A 17,729-nucleotide genomic window follows, 5' to 3' on the forward strand; every position below is an offset into this window, starting at 1 on the left:
TCCACATATCTCGCTTGAAACCTTCAAATACGCGCCACCAACTGCCAAAAAGGGCCAGACAGGAACTTTCCAGCCCAGGCCGGATGCACCTGCCAACAACTCTACCAGCAGCCCCAGCAACAGCCACACGGGGTCAGAGATGATTGGACTCTTTGCCTCTCCACCCCGCGGCTACCCCGATATCACCCCCCAGACGCAGCACCTTTAAAAACCCAAGCCGCCCTTCCTTGGGCGCGACTCCCCTGGCCCATCTTTCTGGACCACGGGAACTCACCCAGGAGCTTCCCCCAATAAACGCTTGGTTTGTTCCAGTTCCTTGTCCTGTGCCTCTTTCGGTATCTCCAAACGTTGCACCATGCCCAGCTAATTATATATTTATGTATTTGTTTATTTACTGATTAATTGATTGATTGATTGATTGATTGATTGTAGAGACACCGTCTCACCAAGTTGCCCTGGCTAGTCTCAAACCCGCGGGCTCAGGCAATCCACTCGCCTCGGCCTCCAAAAGTGCTGGGATGACAGGCTGAGCCACCAAGCCTGGCCTGTACACTTTTTAATAGAGTTATTTGTTTTTTTCTTGCTGATTTGTTTAAGTTCTTTGTAAATTTTGGTTATAAGTCATTTGTCAGATGTACAGTTTCCCATTCCTTAGGTTGTCTATTTGCTCTTTTGATTATTTCTTTGCTGTGCAGAAGATTTTTAGTTTAATTAATTCCCACATGTTTATTTTTGTTGGTCTTTTGGCTACTATTGTAAATGGAACTGAGTTCTTGATTTGAATCTCAGCTTGGTCACTTTTGGGGTTTAGCAACACAGATTTGTGTGTGTTGATTTTGTGTCCTTAAACTTTACCAAATTCATTTATCAAGTCCAGGAGTCTTTTGGAAGAGTCTTTAGGATTTTCTAGTTATAAGATCATATCATTGGCATGCAGACATAGTTTGATTTCCTCTTATCCAATTTGGATATCCTTTATTTATTTTTCTTGCCTGATTGCTCTAGCTAGGATTTCCAGAGCTATGTCGAATAGGAGTGGTGAAAGTGGGCATCCTTGCTTTGTTCTAATTCTGAGGGGAAATGCCTTTCATTTTTCTTCATTCAGGATGGTATCAGCTGTGGGTTTTTGTCATATATGACTTTTATGTGTTTTGAGGGATGTTCCCTCTATGCTTATTTTGCTGAGGGTTTTTATCATGAGGGAATGCTGCATTTACCAGATATTTTCTCTTCATCTATTTAAATGATCATGATTTTTAAAAAAACCTATTCATGTAGTGGATCACGTTTATTGACTTAAATATGTTGAACCACCCTTGTATCCGTGGAACTTTAAGGCCCACTTGGTCAAGGTGTATTTTTTTTTTTTTTAATGTGCTGTTTATTTTTGTTTGCTAGTAGTTTGTTGTGAAATTTCATACTTATGGTCATAAGGGATATTGGTCCGTAGTTTTCTTTTTGTTGTGTCTCTTCCTGGCTTTGTTGTTAGAGTGATACTGGCTTTGTAGAATGAGTTAGGGAGATCCCTCCTCTTCAATCTTTTGGAATAGCTTCAGTAAAATTTTTACCAGTTCCTCATTGAAGGTCAGGTGGAATTCAGATGTGAGTCCACCAGATCCTGAACTTTTTGTTGTTGTCGGGAGAATTCTAATTACTGTTTCAATCTCTTTACTTGTTATTGGTCTGTGTAGGATTTCTGTTTCTTTCTGTGTCAAGGTTGGGGGGTTGTATGTTTCTAAGAAATCGTCCATTTCTTTAGGTGTTCTAGTCTGTTTGCATAGAGGTGTTTATAAGAGTCTAGGATAATCTTTCAGATTTTCACTGTCTCAGTTGTAATGTTTCCATTTTCATTTCGGAACTGTAGTTAGATTAATTAAGAAACAAAGAGAGAATTAGCTCTGTGTGTGCATTTCATTCTATGGGCCTTTTATTTCAGTCTGCTGGAGATGCACTAGCTGTTCACCTAATTTGTTTCACTTTTCTCCTGTATTTCCACTAGGCCCTTTCTCACCCCCTTGTGAAGTTAGGTATGTCCATGTGACCGAATTTATTAATGGAATATGTGAAGAACGGGTCCAGAACCCTTCCAGACCTGACCCATGGAAATATAACACATACAATCTTCCATCTATTTCCCATTCTGTGATAACCTTTAAACCATGTGTTGGAAATGGTGGAGCCGGAGGGTGGAAGGAGCCTGGTTCTCTGAATTACCAGTTGAAGAGGAACCATCTGCTAATTAGAAACATTTGTTTTGAATGTCCCATGCCAGGGAAATTTCTGCTTTCTTGAGTCACTGACATGTGGATGATTTATTTGTCATAGAAGTACCTTCACTAATATTCATGGTCTGCTTTTTCATTATGCTTTTTTTTTTTGCCTCCCTTTTGTAAGATACATATTTTTGAAGTCCTTTTGAGAAGATCAACTTTCTCTAATTTTTCTCTGAATATCATACTGAGTTGTAGGTATGAAGTTTTCTTCCCCCCTACTTGTGCTGCCATGTGTATGAATTCTGTGTCAATTTTTGTGTGTGTACTCACCCTTAAAAATGTAACATTTTACTTGTGTAGTTAATCTTTACATGTACCCTGCATCTCTATAATAAATAAAAGAAAATTAAAAAAAGAAACAGAGAATAAAAGAAAACTTTAAAGAACTGAAAAAATAAAATATAACTTTTAATATTTATTTATTTATTTATGCCAAATAGAGATTATCTACAGGTAGGCTTTGTGATTTCTACTTGGCCTTGCCAAGTGTGCATTATTTTTACGGTCAAAATCTCTTTCTGGCCGGGTGTGGTGGCTCAAGTCTGTAATCCCAGCACTTGGGGGGCCGAGGTGAGAAGATAGCCTGAGCCCCTGGGTTCGGGAACAGCCTGGGCAACTTGACAAGACCTCATCTCTACAATAAATCAAAAAATTACCTGGGCATAGTAGCTTGTACCAGTAGTTCCAGCTACTTGGGAGGCTGAGGTGGAAGGACCACCTGAGCCCAGCAGGTCGATGCTGTGGTGGCCATGAGCATACCCACTGCACTCCAGCCTGGGTGATGGCATGAGACTCCAACAACAACAAAAAATTTTGTCTAGGATTTTCACCTATTGGAAGGTTTTAGATGATTTCAACAGGCAGCTAAAGGCCTGATCTGGAAGGAAATTAACACTGAAACAGATAATTTTTGAAAATATATTTTTTCACTCAAGTTCCCTGGAGGGATGAATGGTTAACCAAAATATAGCGTATACATCAAATGGTATCTCATTCAGCCTTAAGAAGAAAGAGAATTCTAATACATGCTGCAACATGAGCGAGTAATTAAGGCATTGTGTTTAGCGAAACAACCAGTCAATAAAGACAAACACTTTATTACTCTACTTGTATTCGGTACCTAGAGGAGTCAATTTTATAGAAACAGAAAGAAGGCAGTTGGGTACCTGGGGTTGGGAGGTGGGGGGAAATGGGAATTGTTGGGTGCAGAGTTTCAGGTTTGGAAGACACAAAAAGTTCTAGAGATGGATGACAGTGAAGGTGATGTTTGACAACCATTGAATGTACTTAATGCCACTGAAACATACACTTTAAATGGGTTAAAACGGTAAGTGTTGTGTTATACGTATTTTACCACAACTAAAAATGAAATAAATAAAAAGGAGACTTTATCTTTACCACTTACATTTTTATGTCAAGACTTTGAGAGCCAGAAATATTTTAGAAATGGGATGCCCTGAGAGATAAAGAGATTTATGTTAGGCCAGCAAGTAAGTAACAGAGACTGAACGACCAGCTGCATTGGTTGTATTTGTCAGAATACCATATTTTAAGTATCGTGTTTATTTTTCCCTGCTTGCTAGTATGAAAGTTTTGTTCTGTTTTTCCACCAAATGTTTGTTCTGGACTTTCTCCTTCTTGAGACAGGTAGGATCTTTGGTTGGAAGCTGCATAACTAACATTATCTCTAGTGAGTCCAATAAATGTCTAGGGCTGTTAGAAGCACAAGGATTTTTAGCAAAGGGTGTATTTGGGGAATTTCTCAGGTTGACAGGAGGACTTCACATCTCTGAAGTTAATGATGTCATTTCTGGGGTTCTAGCATGGAAAGCCATGAGATCTGGAATGGAGAGTAGAAAGGAATTCAAAAAAGCTTGTCATAGCCTTCTTGGTGTTGAAGCCGCTGAGTAAGTGTGGCCGTACCCCTCTGTGGTGTTTTATGACTAATTAAATTGTACTTATGCAGAGAAGACAGATGGCCAAAATTATAGACGACTGTCTGAAAAGACTTTTCCCAGACTGGAAAAGTGGAACAACTCACTGATTGAGAATTTAATGAATTGCAGCTTGGAAGAAGTCAAACAAAGATGAGCTTACACTAATTTGCCACACACAAAACCTTCTCCAAATATACAGGGGATAATGACTAAGTCCTGTGTAAGGGACTTAACTGGGTTGTATGTATGCCACAGTTTTGGAAAAAGAAACAGCTAACATTCCTTAGGGCACATGGGAATCCAAGACCAAAATACTTGACTCTTCTAATGGTTAAGTATCAATTGGGCAACCACTATGTTGCCAAATTTCCTCTAGTTTTGACTTGTTACAGACACAACTGCCACATGCCACCAAGAAATTATAACAACTTGGTCCTGTCAATTGAAGATACATAGACTCAAAGAATTTGCTTTTTATGGCATTTTTTGAAGGAAACCACTGTGTGGTCAGTGAAGGGATTACATCTGGAGTGTCTGAAAAGAAGTCATCTCACAAGCAGTATTAAATGGAAAGACTTAAAATAGCTTATGTGAGGACGGGTTTTTTGTTCTCAAGAAGACACCAACGGCTTTGAACACTTAGTCACCATGACAGCTGATGACAATGAAACCCAAGACATCTGATCACTTCAGCATGATCTTCTGCAACATTCTTACAACTACGACATCAGTTTTCACTGCAGTGTACCTTTCTTCTCTTTTTTAATATATATTTTAAAAATAGAGACAAGTTTTCACTGTGTTGCCCAAGCTGGTCTCCAATTCCTGGGCTCAAGCAATCCTCTTGCCTCGGCCTCCCAAAGTGCTGGAATTACAGCCATGAGCCCCTGCACCTGGTCAATTTTTCTTTTCTTAATATCTACAATACCGTTTTTTGAAAGTGGAAAAAGGGATAGTGTTGTGAGTTTAAAATATAAGTATACTGTTTTTTGAAAGTGGAAAAAGGGATAGTGTTGTGAGTTTAAACCTATGTCATTGGTCTGAAAAATTAAATGAGACAAACGTAACATCCCTTGAGTTGTTTTCAAAGTAAGACACCTCCTTCACACATTCAGAGATTAAGGGTGATTTTTTTTTCATCTTTGTGTGTAAGATAAAATGCCAAAGGCTAACTTTCTGTTTCATCTCATATGTTACTGGCAAAGACTTACTGCTGACTTGAGTTTGGTAGAGGCTTGAGTTTTCCTTGCAAATCATGCTTGGAGTAGTATTCTAAATATAGCTCTGTTTGCATAATTACCATAGTTTGCAGTCCCGTTAGGAAGAGATAGGCTTCTTATATCTGTGCCAGGTTTTCTGTTGAACAGAAAGACAGAAAGAAAAATGTTTTCTAGTGAGAAAAAGAAAAAAAAAAAAGAAAAAGAAAAACAGTAAGAAAGTTGTCTACTGATGACTAAGGATTTCTTTGTATTTAATGGTAATGGTTGTATGAAGATGATTTGATACTATATTCTATAGGTTGTCGAACTCATTTGGTCTTCTTAGCTGGGCATACTCATTTCTAAAAAGTAGAGCCTGACTTCATTTATTTTATTGCTCTTCTGGGTTTCTTTCTTTTTTTTCTTTCTCTTACCTTTATTATTGCTTCCTTCTATTTAATTTGGGTTTAATCTGCTATTCTTCTTGAAGCTTATTAAGATGAAAGCCTAGATCATTGAACTTCTTTATCCCAATATAATCATGTAATGCTATACATTTGCCTCTAAGCATTGCTTTAGCTGCCTCCCACAAATGTTAGCATGCAGTATTTTAATTTTCATTAAGTTAGAAATATTTGTAAATTTTCTGTGTGATGTCTCCTTAACCCATGGGTTATTTAGAAGTACACTTTAAAAATTTCCAAAGATTTGGCATTTTTCAAATATCTTTGTTATAAATTTGTAGTTTAATTGTCTTGTGGTCAGAGAATATGCCTTATATGAATTCAATTTTTGAAAAATTTGTTGAGTCTTTTTATGGCTCAGAATATAGCTTATTTTGTAAATGTTCAGTGTGCACCTAAAAAAATTGTGTACTCTACTGTTATGTGGAAGACTGTAAGTATAGGTCATATTGATTGCGTTGTTTATGTCTTCTATATCTCATTTATTTTTGCTTTAATTGTTCTATCAATTACTGAGAGAAAATGGTTAAAATCTCTCAACTAAAATTTTGGATTTGCCTATTTATCTTTTCAGTTCTATCAATATTTGCTTTATGTATTTTAAAATTACATGTATTTGTATAATTGTTAGATGCACAAGCACTTAGGATTACATTCTGTAGATAAATTGATCCCTTTATGATTATGAAATCTTTCTTTTTATTCCTGGTAACAATACTTGTTCTAAAATCAACTTAATCTGAAATTAATATAACCATTATGGCTTTCTTATGTTTAGGTTTGCATGATATAGTTTATTATTGTCTTGCTTTTAACTTATTGTTTCTTCATATTCATAGTGACTTTCTTGTAGACAGCAGGAAGTTCAGTTTTTCTTTTAATTCGCTCTGACAGTCTCTGACTTTTAAATGTGAAATATTTAGCCATTTATTTGGGGTTTAGATCTACCATCTTGTTTGTTTTTTGTTTGTTCTATCTATGCTTTAGTACTTTTCCCCTATTTTCTGCCTCCACTTAAATTAAGTACTTTTAGGATTCCATTTGATTTTCTTTGTTGGATTATTAGTTATACTTCTTTTTGGTGGGTGCTGTAGAATTTAGGGTACACATCTTTAACTTATTATAGTCTAGCCTCCAATAATAATATTATAGTATTCATATATAGTATAAGAATATTATAATAGCATACTTTCTCTTCACTCCTTGCAATTATTTTTGCTATTGTGTTCATGCATTCTACTTTTATCTGTTTAAATTCCCCCAAACATTGTTATTGTTCTTTGCTTTAAATAATTATCTTTTAAAGACATTTGCAAATGAGAAAAATAACTTTCTTTTTTATAGCTTTATTTTATTATAGAGATGTGGGGTACAATTCAGGATTAGGTAGATAAGTAATCTATGAGCAGGTGGCATTTGGACCTCCTACTGGTCCTCACGAATCCTGGTTTAGATCAATGCCCTTTATGTTGTCACGTGCCCCTTCCTTCCTCTCTTCTCTGACTGTGTCCCACACCTGCCCATCCCTCCTTTGTGCTATCATGATTGATGTTCAGGTCCCACTTACGAGTGAGAACATGTGGTATTCAGTTCTTTGTTTCTGTGATAGATCACTAAGTGTGATGGTCTCCAATTCCATCTAATTGGTTGCGAAGTCCATGATTTTTGTCCTTCTTTATGGCTATGAAATATTTCATTGTGTATACATACCCCATTTTTTTTATCCAGTCCTCTTTCAATGGGCAGTAGGGTTGGTTCCATGTTTTTGTTCTTTGAATACGTTGGTAATAAACATGAGTGTGCAGGTGTCTTTTCTGTAGAATGATTTTTGTTCTTCCAGGTATATTCCCAGAAGGAGGATTGCTGGATCATACTGAAGGTCAATTTCTAGTTCCTTTAGAAATTGCCATACTATGAGAAAAATAATTTTTAAAGGATTTTTCATTGTGTTTTGTAGATTGTAGTTTCTATTATCATTTTCTTTCTGCTAGAACATTCCCTTTAATATTTTTTTGTGTGCATGTCTGATGGCAATGAATTCTCTCAGCTTTGTCTTTATTTCTTTTCTTTTGGTCTGAAAACATTTTTATTAGGTTTTCATTTTGTAAAACATTTGTGCTTACTCTAGAATTCTAGGCTTACAATTTTCTTTCATTTCTTCAAAACATGTTATACAATTGCATTCTGGCTTGTCCGCTTCTTGACAAAAAGTTTGCTGTCATTCATATCTTTGTTCCATTGTAAATAATGTGTTTTTCCCTTCCTCTGGTTAATTTTAAGATTTTTTTCTTTATCACTGATTTTTAGTAATTTATGTGTGATGTGCAATTGTGCAGTTTTCTTTTGCTTTCTTTTGATTCAGATTCATTAAGCTTTTTAAATATCTGAGTTCACAGGCTTTATCAAATTTGGAAACTTGTCAGTCATTATTTCTTTAAATATTTTCTTCCTTTCTCTAACTTTTTATTTCTGGGACTCCAATTGGACATATGCTAAACCACTTTACAATGTTTCACAGGTCACTGATAATTTTATCTCTTGTGTGGGATGATCTTTTAATTTAATTATTATCCCTCTGTATTCATTTTGGATAGTCTGCATTTCTATGCTTTGAGTTTACAACATTTTTTTCTGCTGTTAATTATATTTGTTATAGTTTTTAAATTTAAATATTGCTTTTTTCATCTCATGAACTTCCATTTAGATTTTCATGTCTTCCATTTCTCTCTTCATTATATTAATGTTTTTCTACTTTTCTGAGCACATGCAGTAGATCTGTAATGCTCATCATAGCTGTTTCATTGTCCTGCCTGCTGATTTCATTCCCACTGTCATTTATGGGTCTATTTCTTTTGATTGATTTTTCTTTTTGTTATGGAATGGAATAAATATTTTCCTGATTTGTGCATGCTGGAAATTTTTTCATGGGCTGTTAGACATTGTGAATCTTTTCATTGTTGAATACTGTTTTTTTAAAAGTTTCTTTAAACAGTGTTGTGTTTTTGTCTTATTGTGTTATTAAGTGAGTCGAAACCAGTTTGATTTTTATGTGGCTTTCTTTTTCAGCTTTCTTAGGGCTTTGTTTTTAAGAGAAGCCTCTTGTCTTGAGGTGACTTTTGTCCCACTACTAAGGCAGATTTGGATACTCTCCCAAATTTCCTGTATATTATAGAACCCTTTTTGACTCTGACTGGGAGGAATATGAACTCTAACTAATTCTCTTTGAGCTCCTCAACTTGTTCAGCATACTGCTTATCAGTGATAATTTTTCTGGCTTTGGGTCATTTCCTTTTATGCATTCACAGAGTCAGCCAGAAACTCAAGGGCAGTTTTCTCAGAGTTTTCCCTCTGTATGACTTTCTCCTCTTCAGTATTTATATCTCTGCAGATTCTAGCTGTCCCTTGCTGTCTTTGACTCCAACCCAAACTTAGGAAGACTGCCAGGCCTTGTTTGGACTCCCCCACTTTGTGTTGTACACTGGAAACTATTTCTAGGCAGCAAACTAGAGCCATTGTAGAGTTGACCTCATTTATTTTTCTTCTCTCAGGGATTATAGTCCTGTGCTGTCTGTTATCCTGTGTCTTGAAGCCATTGTGTTATTTGCAATTCTATCACTGCCAGCCACAGGAGTCTGCAGCTGGTCACAATCTGATTCTACTAAAACTTTTCATGTCATTCCTTAGCTCTTATGTTCAAATTTATATTTAGAAGCCAGCATAAAGTATGGAAAAGAATCAGGATGTGGAGTCAGGCAACCCAGGCCTGAATCATAGTTCTATATAAGTACGTATTAATTTTATTATTTAGTTTATTCATAACCTTATTTTTTATTTTTATAATATCTATTGAATGTCTACTTTGTGCTAGACACTGTGCTATACCCCAGCCTTTGTCATCTATAAAATAGGGAGAAACAACACCTGCCTCATCGTGGTAGATTGTGAAAATGGTCATAGGCGGGGTGCTTGCAATCCCAGTACTTTGGAAGACTGAAGGACTATATTGACACCAAGAGTTTGATACAGCCTGGACAACATAGCAAGACCCCATCCTTACAGAAAACTTTCAAAAAATTAGCTGGGTTTAGTGGCATGCATGCCTATAGTCCTAACTATTTGGGAGACTGAAGTGAGAGGATTGCTTGAACCCAGGAGTAAGAGGTTGCAGTGAACCATGATCATGCCACTAACCTGGGTGACAGAGTGAGACCCTGTCTCAAACAAACAAACAAAGATCACAAATTCTTCCACTTATTTTCATGGTCTTGCAATCTGACCTTGCAGCTTCTCTCATCAAGAGGTAGAGTTCATTCCTTTATACAGGATTCCATAATATACAGGAAATTGGGGAGAGTATTCAGAAAAGTATTGCCTTAGTAGCAGGACAAAATTCACCCCAAGACAAGAGGCTTCTCTTAAAAACAAAGCCCTAAGAAAGCTGAAAAAAAAGCCACATAAAAATAAAAAAATCTGGGCAGGCCTTGTGATTCTTTTCGGTCTCTATACTGTAACTAAAGTGTTCTGTATGACTTCTCAACCTAGATTTCAAGAAACTTTTCAGGTTTCCACTCTCTTTCTTGATATCTATGTGTCTGCTGTGCTGGCATCCTGAAGAATAAGAAACTAAAGTGGAAAGAGGCAATGGTTATCCAAGCCGTGCTAGTCAAGGCCATTGTAAACCCGCCAGCCCCAGCCTACCCATCGACCTATTATGTATCAGGCACAGTGCTGCATGCAAGTCTCAGTTTATCAATTTGTATATGTGTGTATGTGATTCATATACGTTACACACACACACACATATTCTCACTGCTATACTCATATATTAGCAGCTCTTAAAAAATAAACAAAAAAACTGGTGTGATGATTTAGTACACTTTTTAATATATATCTATTTTTTATTTTGAAGATGTGGGGTACAATTCATAAGTAGGTATACAGGTGGACATTGTACAGGTGAAGTTTGTGCCTCCCTGTGACCCGCACTTTGCCTGGTTTGAGAGCAGGTACTCTTACTGATGTTGTGTTTCCCCCCGATTCCCTCCACCCCGGCAGTATCCCGCTACTGCCAATTCCTTTCTTATAGTATTATGGTAAATGTTCAGGGTCCACTTACGAGTGAGATGAGTACACCTTAAAAAAATCTCGCTAAGATCTTTCATAAAACAAACAGCAACAGATACTGGCGAGGATGTGGAGAAAAAGGAACGCTTCTACATTGCTGGTGGAAATGCAAACTAGTGCATCTTTGGAAGACAGTGTGGTGACTTCTGAAAGAACTAGAAATTGACTTTCCACAGGACTCAGCCATCCCCCCTATTGGGAATATACCCGGAGGAACATAAGTCATTCTACCAAAAAGATCCCTGCACACGTATGTTTATTGCAAGTCTATTCACAATAGCAAAAACATGGAATCAACTGTGCTGCCCATCGAAATTGGACTGGATAAAAAAAATGTGGAACATAGACACAATGGCATATTATGCAGCCATAAAGAAGGACAAACATGTGGACATTGCAGCAACTCGGATGGATTTGGAGTCCATGAAACTCGGTGATCTCTCAAAGGAACAAAGAACAGAGTACCCTATGTTCTCCCTCATCAGCAGACCTTGAACAATTATCATCATACTATAAGAAAGGGATTGGCAGTCGTGGGAAGCTGCCGATGGGGAAGCACACCTCATCAACAAGGGTACCTGCATAATGAACATCTGTATACCTAACCCTGAATTGTAGCCCACATCTTTAAAATTAAAAAAAGAAAAAAAATCTGGTTACAAAATAGGTTCACCTGGTAATAATATCAATATTATGTAGTCTATATGTCAATACAGTTTTTCAGAAGTTTTGAACATTAAAATGTGCTAAGCGTTGGAACTGATATTAGTCAAGTGAGATTTAACTTTGATGCTTACGAGGCCTGAAAGACTCTGTTCTCATCCAGTTTTATCATTATAAATACTGTCACTGCAAGATATACCTGTACGTGTATTGGTTAGTTGATGATTTTGACTGACTGAATGGAAGATAACAATATAATTATGCACGACTGTTTTAAAGTCAACAAATAGTTTTCATATTCAACTTAGAAGCTATTTTCTCAGGAAAATTTCCCCAACATCTCCAAATAAATTTTATTTCCCATTGATATACTCTTTTTTGCATGCTATGGTTGTCCTTTGTATCATTAATCATACTGTAACTGAATAATCATTCCTGTAATTGTTTAAATTAAATACCCTTGTTCCACTGTAAACTCCATGAGTGTAGGAACTTTACAAATCCTCTTCAGCATTTATTCCTGGCATCCAATGCAGTGTTTGTCACTTGGTAGCTATTTGTTAAATATTGTTTGGCTAGATAAATACGATGTCAAGTAGGTTAAGAACTGAGAAATGTCACTTGGATTTAATAACAAAGAAGTCATTAGCAAGCATGATGACAGCAATTTCAATGGATGGATGGGGAAAGACAGGAGACCACAGGTGGGTACAGATTGCAAAAAGCACCGAGAAAACAGAAAACAAAGCCAAAGTCACTCACGGATGGCACATTTCTTTTGCTTTATTATTCTTTCTATTAAATTTTAAAAAATTTAAAATCTAAATTGTCAGGTAAAATAATCACAAAATTATTTTTATTACTTCGACCATTTACGCGTCTCTGAGAATCAGCACGCAGAAGGCCTAAGTGGCAAGTTCTCATGTGATATTAACCCCTTTCAGTTTTGCTAACCTACTTGTTTTGAGTTCTCCAGAGTATGACAACCAAGAGGACATATACATAATAGAATAAGGCAACGTGTTCAATTAGTTACTATGAACTAATTAAAAGATGCACCACAGAACCTGTCACTTGGATATTGGAATAAAACTCCCACTTGAAATTGGGAGAAGATTTTATTTAGGATACTATATGCACATTTTCTTTTCCTTCTCTCCTGGTTGAAAGGATACTTTGTGTGTTTATCCTGTGCCTTGAAAATGATTTTGTTATTTGAAGTGTCGGTTTTAATCATCACATGAGGTTGAAGACAAGAATTGAATGACCTTTAGTTTCAGTGCCATAAATATTTCAAAGGAAACAGACCTTCAGGATTCAGGAAAGGGCATGTCAGATGAACAGGTGTCACTGCAGGTTAATGGGTTGCCTTTCACCACCAGCCACCTGGACTGTAATTTGGGTCAGGTCCCATGTGCGCAGGAGATTGGCTATTTTAATCCTGACTCTCTTCAAACTCTCTCCATGTTAGAAAGCCATCAAATAGACAATCCACTCTGAACCCTATCATCAGTGCCCTAAAGGAAGATTGGAGTTGGAATGACAGGAAAATTAAAGCTAAGCCCTTCAGTAGACAACTGGCCTGGGCACAATTTCTTTTCTATAGAATGCTTCTTCCCATTAAACCATGAATGCGTCCTTAGGGATAAGTGAGTGACTCAACTGAAAGAACAATTATCTCAGTGAGGGGGAGACCTAGAGACACAGGAAAATGTACTAAGCTAAAAAGAGAAGCACATTATATCTCAACCAACAAACACGGGCATGTGGGATGTTTATGAGCACTGAAGAGACTGATTGGTGTCATCTCAACGAGGCCCAGGATTGAGGTGTGACTTTTTCCAGGAAACAAACAGAGCTTCTTCAAAACATCAAAAATCTGTAAGAGACGCATGCTAAAGGAGCTGCTTATTCATCCTCTTCCTTGGATTCTTTTCGTATGACATCCACTTATTTATGATTGGGCTTAAAGAAGTCGTCTGGTAAAGTTGGTGGTAAACTACCCGCTCCTGGCTGCTTTATGTTGAGTACATAGTTGTTGGATCACCTTTAACACAGACCTTGGCCCATGTATAAATTCCACAGACAGCTGGGCTCGGTGGCTCAGCCTGTCATCCCGCGCCTTTGGGAGGCTGAGGTGAGTGGATTGCCTGAGCCCGCGGGCTCGAGACCCACCTGGGCAGGCGAGACCTCATCTCTACAGTAAATCAAAAAATCAGCCGGGCGTGGTAGCACATGCCTATAATTCTGGCTACTCGGATGGCTGAGGTGGAAGGATTGCCGGAGTCCAGCAGGTCGAGACTGCGGTGGCCGGGAGCGGCCACCGCACTCCATTTCTGGGCGACAGAGTGAGACTCCAACTCAAAAAAAAAATAAAAATAAAAAATAAATTCCACAGACACTTTTTTATGAGATCAGGATGAAGGAGGCTGCGGGCTGAAGTGCCTGACGTTACCTTTAGGGACGTACCTTTAGTTACTTAAATACCTGGTATTTAGTTGTGGTCTCCCTTCTTGTCTTAACAGTGAACTGCCAGGCTCCAGCGGTAAATCTTGACCACATTTATGCATCTTATGTTTGTGTCATTACCATGAGGGGTGATGCTCCAAAAAAAAATGAAATTTACTTATTAAAACTGTGTGTTTATCCTTACTTGTTTAAACTTCAGTCGCTTGCAAAGTCCTCTCCGTTTGATGCAATACACCTATTGAGACACTTTTTCCATGGCTCAAAGCAGTTTTTGAACGTGTCAATTTTGATGCCTCGAAATGTTTCTGCCTCTTCCATATTGGCACCATGTTTCCCGTTGAATACTTTTTTCATCTGGGGAAACAACAGCAACAAAAAATTGCTTGGGTGGGACTGGGTGAACACGGAGGTTAGGGCATGGGGGTCTAGCTGATTTGGGTCAAAAACCACTGAACACTCAGTATAGTGTGGGCAAGTGTACCTGTAAATCACCCATCTTGAGGTGGAAACACACTGAAAGAATCCCCCCCAAAAATTCACTGAAGCCGAATGCCGCCTCTCACAACAACGTGAGCTGGTCACTGATGCAGATGGGTTCCTAGAACCCTTACCTAGTGAGGGAAACCTTTACTACAAGAAGCCTGCCCTCCAAAAAAGATAATTCTGGTTTTTTTGGGTCCCCCCTGTGATGTATTTCCAAACTGCCCTTTTCAGATGGCCATCTTGTTATACCCTTTAAGTTGCTGAAGATCTTTGATTCCATCTCTCATTTCCAAAAAAGACATTAAACTATTCAGCTGGTCTTACCATCTTCCAGAAAACAATAATGGCTCTTTTGTATGCCTTTAGTTAAATGTGTTCCTTGTGCCAGCAATACAGGAGTCAGGCATGTCTTCTGGTACAGACCTAAGTCCAGCTAGAGAGGGTTTTAGCTTCCTCTATCCTCTATCCCAGGCCCAACTTTGGAACTGATTTCTCTGGTCGTAGAGCATACATTTGGTTAATCTCATTTGTAGACTCGAAATTCTTCTTAGGCTTATCTGTGTATGTTTCAAAAAATGTTGAGTAGTTAAATTTGTTTTGTTTAGCCTTTTAAAAAGTGACCTGGAGTCGAAGTCATGAGATGACACTTACACCAACTGAAGAAAGAGGTGTGGCAATTTGAGGTGTCTTGAGAACTTTAAGTCTTTGCCATCTTTATGGGATATGTCTACAGATAAATAGAAATGGTGAGTTAATTTACATAGTTCAGGATGGATCAAATAGCAGCAAACATTTTAGCAAATGTTATTGGAAGAAAATTTCTGTAATTTAAAACTCATATGTAAAAATGTTGCCCTTTGAATATAGCAATTATTTTGTCTCCTGGATTTGACTTTAGGAAGTGCTTTCCCCTTAGTTTAGTTCAGTTATTTGAATCAAGACTGTGATATTTTGGTAGTTTAGTAAGTGAGACTGATAGTTCCATCAAAGTGTATTCACCCCTTTTCCCAGGAAAATAAAATTTAGGTTGAATCCAAATTTCTGAACTAGATCATATTCCCTAGCCTCCCTGTTAGATGGTCAAGTTCTTGTTAATAGGGTGTGAGCAGAAGTGCTGTGTCTGGGTCTAGAAATTAAAACGTTGGGCAGAATTCTTCAAGACTCTTTCTGGATGAGGCAGAGGCCTAGCTGCCTTGATGTTCCAGAAGATGCAGGAACAATTAGATTGCAGGAATCTGTGTCTGTACACGTAGCCGATGAGTCCTACCCATCTGAGCTGTTCATTTCGGTTTTGTTACACAAGAAAGAAACCAGTTTCCGTATTTGCTAAGCCACCATATTTTGGATTCCCATTTGTTAGAGAAACTCATCCTTTAATATAACAAACAGTTATAACCCCATTTAACCCGGGCATGATGTGTGCTGGTTATACTAAAGTTGATGTGTGGTTTGAAGGTTTCAGAAGCAAATAGGTTTTGAAAATGTTACTTCTCTAGCTGAAGATACAAACAGCGGTGCCTATTTTAATATACATTTATGTTTTCAAGTACTTATAAAGATTAATCCTTTATTATCCGGTTGATGAAGCTATGAGGAATCTTGCAATTTTATATTGTGTGAATGTAACTGTTAGGATCTTTTTGGAAGCTATTTGGTGTTCTCTATTGAAAACAAAAAGCATATATCTTTTGGACTCTGCTTCTAGAAATCTGTCTTGCAGAAATATTTGCACACAGACATGCACAGAAAAGGACATGAATTTCAAAGATTTTTCTATAGTAAGAGAAACAGTCAACAGCCTAAGAGTCAATGCAAGGACGAGTACATGAATGATGGGAAAAATCCATGCTATGAGATGCTTGTTACGAAAGTCGAGAAACACTCTGACATGGGAAGATAACTAGGGTGTAAAAGAAGAAAAAAATGTTACAGAATAGTATGTGTATTATGTCTCCCCTGAAGCCATAATGCCTATGTCTGTACGTGTGTCCTGGTGTGCATGTAATCAGAGGAAGAAACTGAGGCTGAGAGGAGTGGTTTGCCTTGGAAGCCTTCCTTTTCTGCAGTATCCAACATATAATGGAAGCCAGATGGTGACCCAGATAGAACGAGCTTCATCCTTTCTATTATCCAGAGTATAATAAGCTGCATCCACACAAATAACTGCATCAGTGACAGACAAAGAATTCACACAGGAAGACACGGCAGTGCGGTGACTTCCCGCATGGCTCAGGGGATTTGCGGCTGAGATGGGAACGTGTAGGGTCACCATCGCTTTCCCATTCCACATACTTCTCTGTTCTTCTGGTTTTTAAATATGTCCCGGGACTCCTTGAGTCTGATATAACATAACATTAAGAACCACCAAATATTTAAAGGGTGCGATGAAAATTTATACACTACAGGAGGTCTTGGAGAGTGTCAGACGATAATGCTGCGGTGGAATTTACCGTCTGGAGACCACGAGCTTCAAAGAAATTAGTTTTAATCTGAAAGGAAGGTTCTGGATCGGAAAGAGATTCAAATAAGAATTGGAAACTATGATATATGGAAATGCTGCAAGCAACTTTTGGACTTTGCTGGGAGAACACGGCAGCTTCCCTGTTGGTAAATCTGGGAATGACAAAGAAAGGCCCATGGCCTGACGTCTAAGCTGAAGGTAGCACTCTCAGCTGGGAGAGTCAGTCCCTCCAGGAAAAAGTGATGACAACACAGGTGAGCACGCAGGCAAATCCTCGAAATGTGGCTTTGGGAAAATAAGACCCTTTACGTAAAAGGAGGTGGGTACACACTCAACTGTTAGGTTTTCAAAGAATACCTACACGAGTCTTCTTTAGCATGAATGATAACTCTTTGAAGCTTTCTTCCCAGAAACCAAAGCTAAAGTATAATAACATCTCAGATTACTATTTTAACTGTGTAAGATTTTTTTTTAACTGAACTTTGTGGTGGTTTAAAAATTCTTGTCCAGGGCAAACTGTAATGTGAACACTTGTAAGACAGCATAAGTCTCAAAAGTTTAGAAATTCATACTCAGTTATATCAAATCAAATATTATTTAGCTCTTAATCACTACATTAAATAAGATAATATGTGAATCTTGCTTTTTTCATTGAA

The sequence above is a fragment of the Carlito syrichta genome, unplaced genomic scaffold, assembly GCF_000164805.1.
Source record: "Carlito syrichta isolate Samal-C Ts95f unplaced genomic scaffold, Tarsius_syrichta-2.0.1 Scaffold12338, whole genome shotgun sequence".
Taxonomy (NCBI): Eukaryota; Metazoa; Chordata; class Mammalia; order Primates; family Tarsiidae; genus Carlito; species Carlito syrichta.